This window comes from Mandrillus leucophaeus, unplaced genomic scaffold (genome assembly GCF_000951045.1).
Source record: "Mandrillus leucophaeus isolate KB7577 unplaced genomic scaffold, Mleu.le_1.0 Scaffold746, whole genome shotgun sequence".
NCBI classification, from domain to species: domain Eukaryota; kingdom Metazoa; phylum Chordata; class Mammalia; order Primates; family Cercopithecidae; genus Mandrillus; species Mandrillus leucophaeus.
The window spans coordinates 194,559-210,376 of record NW_012108097.1 but is presented as its reverse complement, the minus strand read 5'-3'; positions in this window follow the sequence as shown (position 1 = coordinate 210,376).

Sequence of the window (15,818 nt, the reverse complement as noted above, 5' to 3'; positions counted from 1 at the left end):
TGTACACATTATTTTTCCACTAAAATTTTATATACCTACGTAATAATTTTTAAGAGCAGTGAAGTTATCCTATGATATATTTAAATCAGTATTTATTTTAGAGAGTTTTGGTGGATAGTAATTTATTTTAGCATACCCTATATTAGAATTAATAAGAATAATATTAGAATTAATATTCTTATTTAAACTAGACATACCATGAAATTAAATTATTAAAAGATACTGCACTGCTTATATAAGTGATTGTGAACCCCTCCTGCTATTCACGTAGACCATAATTTAGTTCCCTCCCACAGAATAGCTTAATTTTGGTGTGGATGTCCAACTGAATATGGCAAAAGTGAAGACATATCTCTTCCAGAATTAGATCATAAGAGACTCTCTTAAATATTCGGAGTTGCTCTGGGAAAAGCCAGCTGTCATTTTGTGAGGACAATCAGGCAGCCTGTAGAGAGGTCTACAAGGCAAAGAAGAAACATCTTCTGCCAACAACCAGAAAGCACTGATGATTTCTAACAACCATGTGACTTAGCCTGGAGGAGAATTCTCTAGTTCCAGTCCAGGCCCAGAAAGACTGCTGCCTGGATGGCAGGTGGAATACAACATGGTGATTGAGCATGGGCCAGAGCACCTAGAAGTTTCTTTCTGGGTCGCTGACCCTCAGAAACTGTACTATATAACACACTTTTTTAAGCTGCTAAATTTTAGGATAATTTGTTACACAGAAATAATTTATTAATACAAGTAATATAGAAGAAAGATATAGTATTAATTTTTATTTAGCTAATGTGTTGTAAAATAAAATTATTTACAGTATAAACATAAATATTAAATGTATAAATTCCTTCTGACAAATTCATTCAGAAAATCTTGGAATATGAGGTTATAAAATTCTAGCTTATTGATTTAGTTATTATAGTCTTATTACAGGGGAAAATGCAGAACATTTTTTGTTCTCATTAGGTAAAGTTATCTCGAATTTAAGAAAACATTTGATACAGAAAAATATGTCTACTTTAGTTGACAATAAGGAAAGGATTTTAGATACATTACTTTTTAAAAGTTTTCACGTCTCTTTGACAGATTGCCAGGTAATCTCTGAGTTTTCTGGAACTACTTTCTTATGAATAATAGGAACAAATCTGAAAGTTCTGGGCACAAATGTAGAGGTAATAGCAATGTACAGCAATAGCAATAGTAAGATTGAAATGTGTGATATCCACTGAGAAAACAAAAGAAAATAAACATGGACATTTTAAAACATTATGCAACTGTTTATCTTATATATTCTCTAATTTAATTTCCTATTACAATTCTTGTTGGTGTTTCAGCAAAAGTAAATCTGTTTTTTAATTTAACTTCACATATTTCATGAATAAATGTTGCTTTTTTTACTTACATGACAAAATAAGAATATACAGTTGGGGAGAAATTAAGTAGGCATATTTGAAGATCTAAAATAATAATCACTTTTATTAAATAATGAATTTTAAAAACATACTATATTTTCTAATTTCCTGACAGTTTTCTGACAGTTTTCACTTGGGGAAAAAGTTTAAAAAACTTTATGTTACTAGACCTATGGAAAAGTCCAAGCAAAATTAGGTTGAGCTAAAATGAAGTTCATGGTAAATTACAACTAGAGAAAGACCAGTTTTCCCCCTATGTTAATAAATGTGGGACAGTCTGGATTATACACATGTATAAAAACAAAAAACAAAAAACCAGAAACAAAACATGAAAAAGTTAAACTATTACCTCACACCATATAATAACAATAACAGAAACATGACAACAGCAGCAAAGAACAAAACTAGTAACAACAACAACATAAACACTAATTCAAATCAATCCCTGGCCTAAGTTTAAGAGATAAAACTGTAAGATGACTGTAATGAAACACAATAGAAGGTCTTAGGGTGGGCAAACAGTTCATTAAGTATGATACAAAACTTATTTTGGTGATACTTCGATGACTTTTATGCCAAGCATTCCCATATTTCATATTTTATCATAACTATACCTTTGAAAAAAGAAATATTTTATTATCATTTTTCACATGATCATCTTGAGACACATATTAAATAACTTGTACAGTTTCACACCTAGCATAATGTAGAAATGAGATTTAAAAATATGTGGCTTTAAACATCATCGTCTTTGGGATCACAGTCCTTTGCCTCTCAGGTATCTTTGAAGTTCTTTAAAAGAAAATCAAACAATTGAAAGATATTAAAACACTAGTAGGCAATTTAAGTACGTGCCCAATATTGTAAGATAGAATTGCAAATTAATGCAATGCTCTAATAATTGCAATATGATTGTTACAAGAAAAATGCACAGTTGATGACAATAGTCCTTTGGTACAATCATTTGGCTGAAAATGAATTTAAGAAGTTTACCATTAGAAATAGACATATGAAAAAAATATATTGTGGAAAATTGTTTTAAAATTTACTAAATATTATCAAATTACCCGAGAGTGTTCAATGATTATGAATGAGACAACAATTTTGCAGCCATTAATGTTTGCATTTATTTCTGATATGATTTCAGAATTTGAACTGGAGCCAGAAATTATTAAAAACAACTTGTAAAACTGTGCCAACCTTGCTAAATAAGCATATTTTGTGGAATATAAATTGCAGAAACATTTTGAAGTCAAACACATTGACAAAAATAATGAATAATTAAATCTATTTAAATGGCACTAAGTATCTAGTGTGTGAAACGTCAATACTCAAGAAATAATCATCTTCAAACACTTTCCTTTGTCAAAAAAATTTGGTGTAATCCATTTATTTTAATTAATTTATTTATTTTAATTATTATTTTTTCAAGGCAGACAAATGCCCTGTCACCCAGGTTAGAGTGCAGTGGCTTGATTTAGGCTCACTGCAGCCTCCGCCTCCTGGGTTCAAGTGATTCTCCTGCCTCAACCTCCTGAGTAGCTGGAATTACAGGCCATGCCACCATGCCCAGCTAATTTTTGTATTTTTAGTAGAGATAGGGTTCCACCATGTTGATCAGGCTGGTCTTGAACTCCTGACTTCAAGTGATCTGTCCTCCTGGGCCTCCCAAAGTGCTGGGATTACAGGTGTGAGCCACTGTGCCTGGCCAATCCATTGATTTTTAATAACTTTCTTCTTTTGAGAAAATCTAGTAGAATCTTTGGGAAAATCAGACGGACCTGGGCGTGCACATTCAAAATCAAATTTTTGCAGCAGCAGTTTTATTTTAGTGAGTTTGTTTTCTGGCTGCAAGAAAAGAAATTTTAAGAATATTCATCGTTTATTTTAATTTGTAAATTTGTAAATTTATAAGTAAACAAAGCTAAAGCAGCACTTTAACAGATTTTTGATTCCATATAAATGTTTGGACATCTGTGGCTATTTTTGAAAAAATCATATTGGAGAAAGTGAAAGTAAAAATGACTGTTGTTTCTATTTCAAGTTAGGGTATCAAATTCTAAAATTGCATGTAGTTTTTATATTAGCATTTGTTAAGGAGACCTTTAAAATAGATGTCTACAGAATAACAATAAGGGCTATTCTTCTCATATCTTTGTGTTGTTATTCAACAACAAAATATGACACTTGCTTATATCTTCTGATACGTTTTTCTGTTTTTAGTTACATGATGATAAATAGAAATATAGGCCGACGCATAGAAGTCAGGTAGAGAGTGAGAAACGTAATGAGAGAGAATGTTTGCTAGTTTGATTTTCCATTATAGTTGTAATCTATATATGGCATTTCATTTCAGAATATATAATACTGGAAATAAGTTCTAATTTTGTCCTTTTGAAGACCACTTTTTTCTTGGAGGAATTATCATTTCATGTACTCAGTTTCTAAAACTTCTTATCAATTAAGACACCAATACTACCATATTTAAAAGATCTAAAATGAAATATGGCATAAGCTCTGCCATATTTAATTATATTTAAATCATTTCAAAATGACACTGCTATGTATAATATGTTATTTTCAATTTATTGCTTTCAATACTTTGCTCATTTTAGGACATATATTACTTTATTCAAAATAAACCTATGGATATGTCAAGAAATGATATTTTCATGCAAAATAAAAGATACATAAACCATTTATCTCTATACTGAACTTGAAATATATGAACTTGCAATAATTGATTTGGTACTAAGTTATTTCCAATATCACTAAAATAGAATAGATTTTATTCACTAAGTTGATCTTATAAGACAAAGCCCTATTATATTGCATTAATTATGTTAGCTGAGCAGAAGAAAATAAATAAATATTTTCATACTCAATGGATATCCGACTAGTTAATACCTTCCATCACTTTTACTTAGCAGGTCTTGCCTTAGCACAAAATTATCCCTCTTTCTAATAAGTCTGACATATCTATCATTAGTCTACTTCTGCTTTATTTTTGAAGGTAGTTTTTTATTCATGCTTATAAAATTTAGAAACAAGTTATTAGTTTTCTATTGCTGCCATAAAATAATTACAATTGGCTTAAAACATTATAAATCTATTATACTGGCTGGGCATGGTGGCTTATGCCTGTAATCCCAGCACTTTGGGAGGTGGCTTATGCCTGTAATCCCAGCACTTTGGGAGGCCAAGGCAATCGGATCATGAGGTCAAGAGATCGAGACTGAGACCTTCCTGACCAACTTGGTGAAACCCCGTCTCTACTAAAAATACAATCATTAGCTGGGTGTGGTGGTGCGCGCCTCTAGTCCCAGCTACTCGGGAGGCTGAGGCATGAGAATGGCTTGAATCTGGGAGGTGGAGGTTGCAGTGAGCCGAGATCGCGCCACTGCACTCCAGCCTGGTGACAGAGTGAGACTCTATCTCAAAAAAATAGAATAAATAAAAATAAAATCTATTATCTCACACTTTTGTAGTTAAGACTAAGACATGGATTGTACATGAGATCATGCCGTGTTTGTTCTTCTTTGCCTGGATTAATTCACTTAGCGTAATCTCCCCCAGTTTAATTTATGTTTTTGCAAATGACAGAATTTCCTTCTTTTTAAAGTTTGAATAGTATTTCATTGTGTATATATATCGTACTTCCTTTATCCTTTCATCCAGTGATAGAGACCTAGGTTGTTTCCGTATCTTGGCTTTTGTGAATAATGCTGCAATGAACACAGAAGTGCAGATATCTCTTTGGCATGCTGATTTCAATTCCTTTGGATATATACTCAGGAGGGAGATTGCTGGAATCTATAAAAGTCAGACTCATAGATGTAGCAAGTAGAATGATGATTATCAGATGTTGGGGAAGCTAAGGGGGAAAAGGGAGAATGGTGACTATAATAAATTGTAAAGCATTAGTATATAAGCAAATATATATAAATATCATTAAAAAGTAGATTTTGTATGTTTCTCTACAAAATAATAAGTATGTGAGGTGATAAATTTATTAACTGATTTGAGTTGATTTGGTTATTCCACAATGTAAACACATATCAAAACACCACATTACACCCCATTAATACATACAATTACTATTTGTCAATTAAGAGACCCCAAAGTGTCAGCAAGGCAAAATCTTCTGCTGGAGGTTTGGGGAGTTGGGGGGGTATCCACTTCCAAGCTTTTGCAGATTGTTTGCAAATTTCAGCTCCTTGTGGTTTTCTGACTGAGGTCCCCATTTTCCTGCTGGCTATCAGCTGCAGGCTGTTGCTCACTCTTATTTGCCACTATCCTAGACCCCTACTTCTACCTTGAAAGCCAGAACAGTGGACTGTCTTTCTGGCATGTCTCAAATCTTTTCTGCTTTTTCTTCAACCACTCCTCCCTGGTTCTTCCACTGTCCTCTTGCCCTTTGAAAGGTCCATATGATTATATTTGGCCCATCTGCATAATCTAAAATAATTTTCTTATTTTATGGTTGAAAACTTAAATCCATCTGCAAAATCCCATTCTGCCATCTACTGTATCATATTCCTGGGTTCCAGGAATTAGAATGTGGACATCTCTGGGGGGCCATTATTCTGCCTACCCCAGTAAATATAGACATTTATATATGTTTTGTAGACACAAGGAGGAAGAGTAGGACTATTAAAACTCTTGTACATCATATCCTAAAAACAGATAAGTATTTTCTCAAAACAATTTCTTTTTGGCTTCATGCAACACTAGCCTCTCTATATAATGGAATTCTATTATAGTAACAAACATTCTGTTATGTTATTTAGGGCTTACCTTCAGAATGTCTAATTATTTTTTTCTTTCCTTACTGTTAGTCCCCCTTTTCAGTATTCTGGAACAAACCAGCCATTAATTCTCTATATGGGCACAACAGAGGATATTTATTTTATTGTTTGGCTACATAGACTTGCTTTCATAGCTGATGGCATTATTATTATATGCTACAATCTTGATCATGATTATTGCCTTGCCCTTTAAAGTTCAGCATAGTTCAAAACTGGTGTTAATGGGATTTATTTTTCGATGAGCTAGACTATAACATATACTGGGATATTACTAACTTGTATTTTAATCTAGTCATTGAAATTACCTAATCAACACCTAAATATTTTCTAAAATGGGTGAATACTGTCTCTTACTCTCCCATACAACCTGCTGCCTTTCTTGAATATTTTCATACTGTGATAATTTTTCCATAGTCCTTCTCCCTAATTAGTGGCATTTATTGGTCTTCTTCTCTCTCTCCCTCCCTCCCTCTTCACCTCTCCTGTTACCCCTTTTTCCTTTTCTGTTTTCCTCTCTCTTCTTTTAATTTCTAAACTCTGTTTAGATTGTTAAAGCGGTACGATTCTGAGATCTCGTGAAAGCAGTGCATCAGCATACACACTTTGGAATTTCTTCCCGAATCATACTATCCACTCACTCAGTTAAATGTTATTTCAGATCTATGTACCGCAGTTAATGGCTACTTTTTAATATATGGCCTAGAAGATACAACTGGAATATCTCATGGTTTCTCACCACTTGACAGGTTAGAGTGTTAGAAAATGTCATAGAGTGAATTGGGAAACTCAAAATTCTTGTGTTTAATCCCTAATTCTCAAAGTGACTGTGTTTGTAGACAGGGCCTCTAAAGGGGTAATTAGGGTTAAATGATGTCATAAGGGTGAAACCCCAGTGCAATAGAACTTGTATCCTTGTAAGAAGAGGGAGAAACCAGGAGTGTGTGGGTACAGAGGGTACAGAAGAAAGGCCATCTGAGGACACAATGAGAAGGCAGTGGCCCTCTGCGAGCTACAGAGGGGCCTCACCAGAAACCAACCCTGCTGGCACCTTGATCTTGAACTTCCAGCCTACGTAACTGTGAGAAAATAACTTTCTGTTGTTTAAGCCACCCCATCTGTGGTATTCTGTCATAATGTCTCTAGCAGACTAAAATACAGGGAACATGTAATTAATGGGATTCCTCTGTCAGTTAAGTTCTGTCTACTTTCAAAATATCTTTAAAGATAGCAGTAAATCTGGGTGCCTTAACTTTGTATACAAAATATTTTTAATTAATTGATTTTTAATGTGTGATATATATATTTTATGATATATAATTATCAAATCAGAGTATTTAGCATATCTTCAGTCATTTATCAACTGCTGCATTTATCATTTCTTTGTGGTAAGAACATTGAAAAGCCTCTCCTCTAGCTATTTGGTAGTATGCAATATATATAAGCTACTTCAAAAATTCTTGATTAAAGTAACAACAATCTGAACATGCCCTATAGCTGTGAAGAAAGCAATGTGTGGAACATACTTCAATTTTTACGGACATCAAATGAAGGCACATTTAACTCCATTTTTAAAAAGTCCCTCTAAGGAGATTGTACTAAATTATTTAGTGATTTTATGTAAGATTTTGAAATGATGTATGGAATAGAAATAAGTTTACTGGATTTTCCTTAAGGTGAAAGAAAAATTAAAAGCTAGAGAACAAGATTGAAGGATTCATTGGCTATTTTAGAATTTCACAAGTGATTTGGCTTGTTTTAAAGAAATAATACCCCAGTGTGGAGTGACGCAATATTTTCTAGGGCGATAATCATAGTGTTAGTTCTCAGTATTATTTCTTACGCTATGTTGTAGCTTATTATTGCTGCCATAACAAATTACCATAAACTTAATACCTTAAATCAGCATAAATTTATTATCTTAATAAAAAACAAGAAATCCAAATAAAACACAGAGATTAAAATTTTTTTGTTTAAAGAAAAAATCTGAGAGGAAAAGAATTTCATAAAAGTAGTGTTTTCTTTCTCCTACTTCTGGATTTTTTATATATATGGGGGCATAATCCAAATTTTCTCTCTTGAGGATTATGAACTGTTATCCCTAGGTCCATAGAATTCATGCTTCTATTTCACAGGGTATTTGTTGAGGAAATAAGGAGGAATATGAGTCAGCAGAGATTCCAGATTTTGCCCTGTGATCGCCAATCAACAATCCAATTTAAGGCCCAGTTATTGGGCTTCTTGTAATAGCTGCATTGCAGAACGATGAGTAATGTTTAAAATGTCAAAGAAAATGATAAAAGCACTGCATTTTTAATGTCATTTTATAATAGATTTGACTAAGGAAATCCCAAAAAGTTAAATTCTTTGCCCAAGCTTACATATTGAATTTGTGTAAGTCATACTTGAGCCAGATCTTTTGACTATTAATTTGGCATGCTTTTCACACAAGCACATTGCTTCATTTTCACCTGCAATTCTCAGGAGTATTTATTTTCTTTCCATAAGTGATTCCATTAATCCTCAATGATTGACTATGTGTTCTTAGGGATTTCCAGATTGACTCTCTACCTTTGAAGCATTATTAGTTCAGAGGAATAATACAATTGATTGATTTTTTTCCTACTAAATTTACTAGATGAGTCATTGAATTCATCATACTGATTTCTATTTCTATATAACATAGTAAAAATTAGAATATCCAACTTTATAACTTGACCTGATGTTTCCTGTAGTCTAAATACAGTATGGACAATTGCAAAAGCTTTGCCTGTATGTAACTGAAATCATGTCATTTTTTTACTAAGATGAACTTCATGGACTACATCATTGATTTAATTATTTTAGGGGGATAGAAAGGAAAATATTGAGATATGAAATTATATGGATACACTTGTATAGTTATTGGTGGTATCAAGTTATTCAGTTTTTCTAATTTTTAACCATTTTGCATCATTTTTTTGTTTCACAGTTGTATTCTATTCACATGGTTCTTGAAATTTCCATTATGCCAATACCAATGCAGCCAAAGTTATGTTCACAAAAAGGTTTAGTGAATGTTGTATGCAATTTCTCTTCATTCAGGTGTTCACAGCATATTTTGTCATAGTTAATAGTTCTCAAAACTGCTGCAGTAAGGTTATTCTTAGTAAACATCCATCCCATTGTATGTACGGATTTAATGTGATAAAATGATTTCTTCCACAGGCTTTGCTGATGATCATATCATCTCAAACAGCTTCTCTAGGCATTGATGGCCTTTAAAAAACTGGATAATTTGGATATATCTTCTGCTTTTCAGCTGCTGGCCTCATTGTGCAACCTTCTGATTGACGTACTCCGCCTCACATTGCATCCTGGCAAGGCCAAAATTTTGAATATTCAGTATTTTTTGAGGGTTCACTGTGGTTTCTGAGAGGATGAGTTGTTTTCCACACATCACAGAAACTAGACAAGAAAGAAGATGGTCTTTGTCCCTTTCTATCTGTTCAGTCCACTTAGTTTTCTCCTCTCAATATGGTTTCTGTGGCCATGATCAGGTCAGCAAGCCTCCCTCTCCCTCTTTACAGCCACCCAGTTTTGAATGATTATTTTAGGGGTTCTTCCTTGGTTTAAGGAAGGGCGCCTGCTACTCTTTTCACTATTACTAGAAAGGAAGAGGGGAGGGTTCAGCTTCTATTAAAAAATATGCCCTGCTTTCAAAAAAAAAAAAAAAGGCACATTTCTTATATAAACACAGCAGTGAGATGGAGGTACTTTTTCTTTAGGATCTGTTAAAATGACAACTCTCAGTAAGTATAGGGAGATGATTGCCCTCAAGATAGGTGATTCTCTGAACTCAGAATGTTGGATCTATACTGTTTGGCCTTAGCTGTGGTTCTTGAGTATTAGTTGTGGTTCTTGACTATTAATTGTGGTTCTTGACTATCAGTTCTGGAGAAGTAAGAAAAAAAAGCCCCCTAGTACTTAATGTCATGTGGTTTGTGTCCATGTTTTCATTGATTTTTTTTTCTTAACTTTCTAGTGTTTTATCATTCTAATAGAATGCCACATTCAAAGATCCTCTTAGATATCTCAAATAATTTTTTCTTCATGAAATGTACATGTTAAGTATTTTCAGTGCCTATTATTGGTTGGTATTTTGCACATTAGGAAAATGATTAATCTACATTTTCAGATTAGTGAATTATCCAAAGACTGCACAGTTATGAATATAGAATAAATCTAATAAATCTAAGTAGATTAGAAAATACACATTTGGTGCTTGAACAACACAGGTGTGAACTGCCTGGGTTCACTCATATGCAAATATTTCTCTGCCTTTGCCACCCCGGAGAAAGCAAGACCAACCTCTCCTCTTCCTCTTCCTCCTCAACTTACTCAATATGAAGACAACCAACATAAAGACTTTTATGATGATTCACTCCCATGTAATGAATAGTAAATATATTTTCTCTTCCTTATGATTTTTCTTAATAACATTTTCTTTTCCTTACATTATTGTAAAAACATAGTATAGAATACATATAACATACAAACTATGTGTTAATTGACCATTTGTGTTATTGTTAAGGTTTCTGGTCAAGAGCAGGCTTTTAGTAATTAAGTTTTTGGGAAGCCAATAGTTGTATGTAGATATTTGACTATGTGAAGCGTTGGCAACACTGTTAAAGCACCAACTGTATACAGTCTGAATTTTTAAACCTAACATTTACATGGGTTCCAAGTCAACTGTATGTAATATTTTCCATAATCAATAAACAATTTAAAAACATTTTCTATCTAAAAATATAGGCAACTTATATAGTCAAATGTAATATAAACCCAATATTTCAGTGCTAATTCAAATTCATTATAACAATGTAAAATGTAAATATAATCCAGGTTAACTTCATTCTATCAAACAAGTTTTTTAATACATTCAGAATATTTGATCTTTATTTCGAGAATTTTCAGGTACACACAGGGCAGGGGATTTCCTTTAATGAACAAGGCAGAAATGTTTTATTATTGTTCATTCCATTAGTTGATGCATATCTTTCACATTTATTCCACATTTTGAAATAAAAAGAACAAACTTTTTAATCACAAAATTTGTAAATTCTTCGGGTTTTAGGAAATTGATATTAGTATGTTTTTACTGATTTACCTCATTTGCTATTTGGCTTTTACATAAAAGGTTGGTTTAAGAATTTGTATTTAACATATTTGAGTAGGAATATAAGGAAAAGGACATAAAGTGATGACTTTATGAAGGAGGCAGGCCCTCAGTTGTTTTTGTACATACTTATCAAAGCATAGTCTGACCCATTCATGACATATTGATTATGGCTCTCTCTCTATATATATATATGAGATGGAGTCTCGCACTGTCACCCAGACCAGAGTGCAATGGCACCACCTCGGCTAACTGCAACCTCCACCTTCCCAGGTTCAAGCAATACTTTCTCCTGCCTCAGCCTCCTGAGTACCTGGGATTACAGGTGCCTAACACCACGCCTGGCTAATTTTTGTATTTTTAGTGGAGACGGGGTTTCACTATGTTGGCCTGGCTGGTCTTGAACCCCTGACCTCGTGATCCGCCCACCTCGGCCTCCCAAGTGCTGGGATTACAGGCAAGAGCCATCGCTCCTGGCCATTTATGGCTATTTTTATACTACAACAGCAGAACCAATTGTGACGAAGACTATATGGTTTACAGAATGTCCCTTTATAGGAAAACTTTGCTAACCCTTTTTTTTTTTCTATGAGGCCATTTTAAATTATCTTCATTTTATGCAGGCAATAACTTAATCACAGAAAATTGAACGTCTTTTTGAACACAAAACTGGTAAATTAAAAACTATGTTTTTGTTATCCAGGTGAATTTGACTATAAAAGGCATATATGGATTAGCTACCAAAACAAAAACAAAAAAAAAGGAGCTGGGCATTCTAAGCAGAGAAAACATCATTTTGGTGGAATCGAAGAACACTGAGAATTGAGAAACTCTAGATAACTTTGGCTCTGTGTCTTAGAAATAAGAGAAGCCCAGCATATGTGACTGGAACAGAAGGCAGCAGTGAGCTATAAATAAAGGGCTTTATTACTATGCTAATGTGTTTGGCCTACATGCTTTATATAGGCGAGCAACATGGTCAGATTTATACATTAGGAGGACCAGTCTAGTAACGTTATGGGAGATGAAATGGAATCAGGCTACTCTAGAAGCAGTCTGGTTATGTAAAACTGGGTTCCCCAACACCCAGGCTGTGGACCAGTACCGGATGGTGACCTGTTAGGAACTGGACCTCACAGCACATAGTCAGTGGGAACCAAGCGAGGATTACCACCTGAGCTCTGCCTCCTGTCAGATCAGCAGTGGTACTAGATTCTCATGGGATCGTGAACCCTATTGTGAACTGAGCAGGCGAGGGATCTAGGGTGCACACGCCTTATGAAAATATAACTAATGCCTGATGTTCTGAGGTAGAATTGTTTCATCCTGAAACCACCCCACCCCTCACCCATCTGTACCAACACTGTCTTCCATGAAACCGGTCTCTGCTACCAAAAGGGTTGAAGACCACTTATCCAAACATTATTAGCAAGAAATAATTAGATAGCAGTGGTTGCGGTAAGAAAAAGCAAGAGACTGCATGAATTGAAAGGAAGGACACAGCAGGATGATTTAGGATGGGCTAAGGATGAGCATAACTGAAGAGGACAGAAATGCTCATACAGAACTTGCCCACTATGTCACTGGGTACTGGAATGAGTTTTCTCTTTTCTACTGCGTCCTATCATGGCGGCTGCTACATCACTAGGGATCCTGCACTTGCATTAGCAAGTCCTTACTTGCAGGCAAATGCAACTCTTTTCTAGCTAAGTACTTATCTGTCTTCATCCACTAAGAATCTAGTGAAATCTTGATTTTCTGTCGTTAGATTTACTTATGTCTTAAGATTCGTGCCCAAGATAACAAAACATTGTCAGTCTTTAATGGATAGCCCACGTCAGTCCACAGGATACATCCTCTGTCCAGCTAGGCCCTTTCTTTTTCAGAAGCTAGCCAGTCCGTCATTCATCCTTTAATTTCTCAGCTTAAAGTCAGAAACCTTTTATAGGTTTAAAGCAGGTATGAATCATAAAAAACTAGTAACCAGTTACCAATTTGATAATTTAATAAATTTCCTCTTAGTGTAGAAACACACTTTGGAACATAACTTCTATTGCACTTTGATACATTAGTGAAACTTAACATTTTAATACTTTATCACAACCACTTAAAACAGGGTCCCCAACCCTTGGGCCTTAGACCTGTTAGGAACCAGCCCACACAGCAGGAGGGAAGTGGCAGATGAATCAGTGAAGCTTCCTCTGTATTCACAGCTGGACCCCCATGACTGGCATTACCGGTGTGTTCTGCCTCCTTTCAGATCAGTGATGGCATTAGATTCTCAGTGGATCACAAACCTATTGTGACCTGTGCATGCCAGGGATCCAGTCAACCTGCTCTTTATGAGAATCTAATGCCTGATGATCTGTCACGTCTTCCATCACCCCCAGATGGAACTATCTAGTTGCAGGAAAACAAGCTCAGGACTCCCACTGATTCTACATTATGATGAGTTATATAATTATTTCATTATATATGTCAATGTAATAATAATAATAATAACGAAGTACATAATAAATGTAATGTGCTTGAATCATCCTGAAACCATCTCTCCTGCAATCTCAGTCTGTGGAAAAATTGTCTTCCATGAAACTGATCCCCAGTGTCAAAAAGGCTGAGGACTGCTGACTTAAAGCAATAATAGGTAGAGTTTCAGCCAGAAGAATATGAAAGAAAATACTTTATCTAACCCTCAATGTATTTAAATTACAAGTTAATTTAATCCACAATAACTAATTCTGATACTCATGTTTCATGGGTTAAACTTATTATATTAAAATAATGTTTGATAAGAATGTGAGAATAAGAAATGTTCAATATGTCGTTCTTCAAAATTAGGATAAATATCAAGGAAAATCTAATTAAACAGCCTTTTTACATTTAAGGATGTCTAGGTTTCTTGCTAAAAACCAAGTCTTTGGGGCTGGGCGTGGTGCCTCATGCCTATAATCCCAGCACTTTGGGAGGCTGAGGTGGGCGAATCATGAGGTCAGGAATTTGAGATCAGCATTATTAACATGGTGAAACCCCATCTCTACTAAAATTACAAAAATTAGCCAGGTGTGGTGGTGCGTGACTGTAATCCCCGCTACTCAGGAGGCTGAGGCAGAAGAATCACTTGGACTGGGAGGCGGAGGTTGCAGTGAGCTGAGTTCGTGCCACTACATTCCAGCCTGGGCAACAGAATGAGACTCCATCTCAAAAAGCAAAAATAAAAATAAAAAATAAAAAATAAACACCTCAATATTTGTTGTATGATTTGGTATTTGATATATTCTCATTAAAAAACTAATTAACTAGGTAAAATACATGTCAATTTTTGGAAGTTCTCCTGGCTTGATAATTTTGTCTTAGCTGTTTTATAGAACAAAAAGAAATCTTTTTAGGAAAGAAAAACTCACTAACGTTTGCAATGAGGCTACATTCTGAATCATCTTACACAATTCCATTTCAAAATTTAATTGGAAGTTGTTGATTTTCCCTTTTAGGCAGTGCCATGTTAAAGCAAGAAAGAAGATAGAAAGCTAAGTATAACACTCAACTCTTTCAATGATTGCAAATGCTGCTATTATGCCCTTCAGTGATCTAGAGGAAAATACATTACCTAAATCTCATTTGGGGAGTGTTCGTGGTACATTCTGGTATAACTAGAGTATACTACTGTAATAATACATAATTTTAATGCAAATTTCTAATGCATGACAATTTAATGCCATCTTCTAATTTTCTACATTATTATAATATTTCTGTTAAAAAGAGATTCTGATTAAAATTTTGAAGACAGATTCTCCATGGCTAAAGTGTTTTTGTTTATTGCAAACTTTCACTGATGTAATGGTAATCTAATTGCCAAATGTTATACTTGTACTTAAAATCATATATACGTAATTGTATTCTCTCTTGCAGTCTGGGGAATAAAAGAAAAAGTATTCTATATGTGTGTGTATGTATATAAAAGAAACAGAGTGCAGGAAAGTTTTGTAAGGTTTTTTCAAAATTTTTCAAAAGTAAGCCAACATTGTGCCAGTCATTATTTTGCAAAAAAATTTATAACATATCATTTTTCAGACATTTACATCTGGTATGATGCTGGTTCAAGCTCAGGTATAGCTCCTGATGGCATGGGGGGATAATCTGATTGATTTCCCACAAACGTTGTCCTTTCTGGCCGGGCACCGTGGCTCACGCCTGTAACCCCAGCACTTTGAGGGGCTAAGGAAGGCGTATCACAAGGTCAGGAATTTGAGACTTGCCTGGCCATCATGGTGAAATCCCGTCTCTACTAAAAATACAAAAAAAGTTAGCTGGGCGTGGTGGCATGTGCCTGTAATCCCAGCTACTCGGGAGGCTGAGGCAGAAGAATCACTTGAACGTGGGAAGGCGAAGGTTGCAGTGAGCGGAGATTGCGCCACTGCACTCAAGCCTGGGCGACAAGAGCGAGACTCC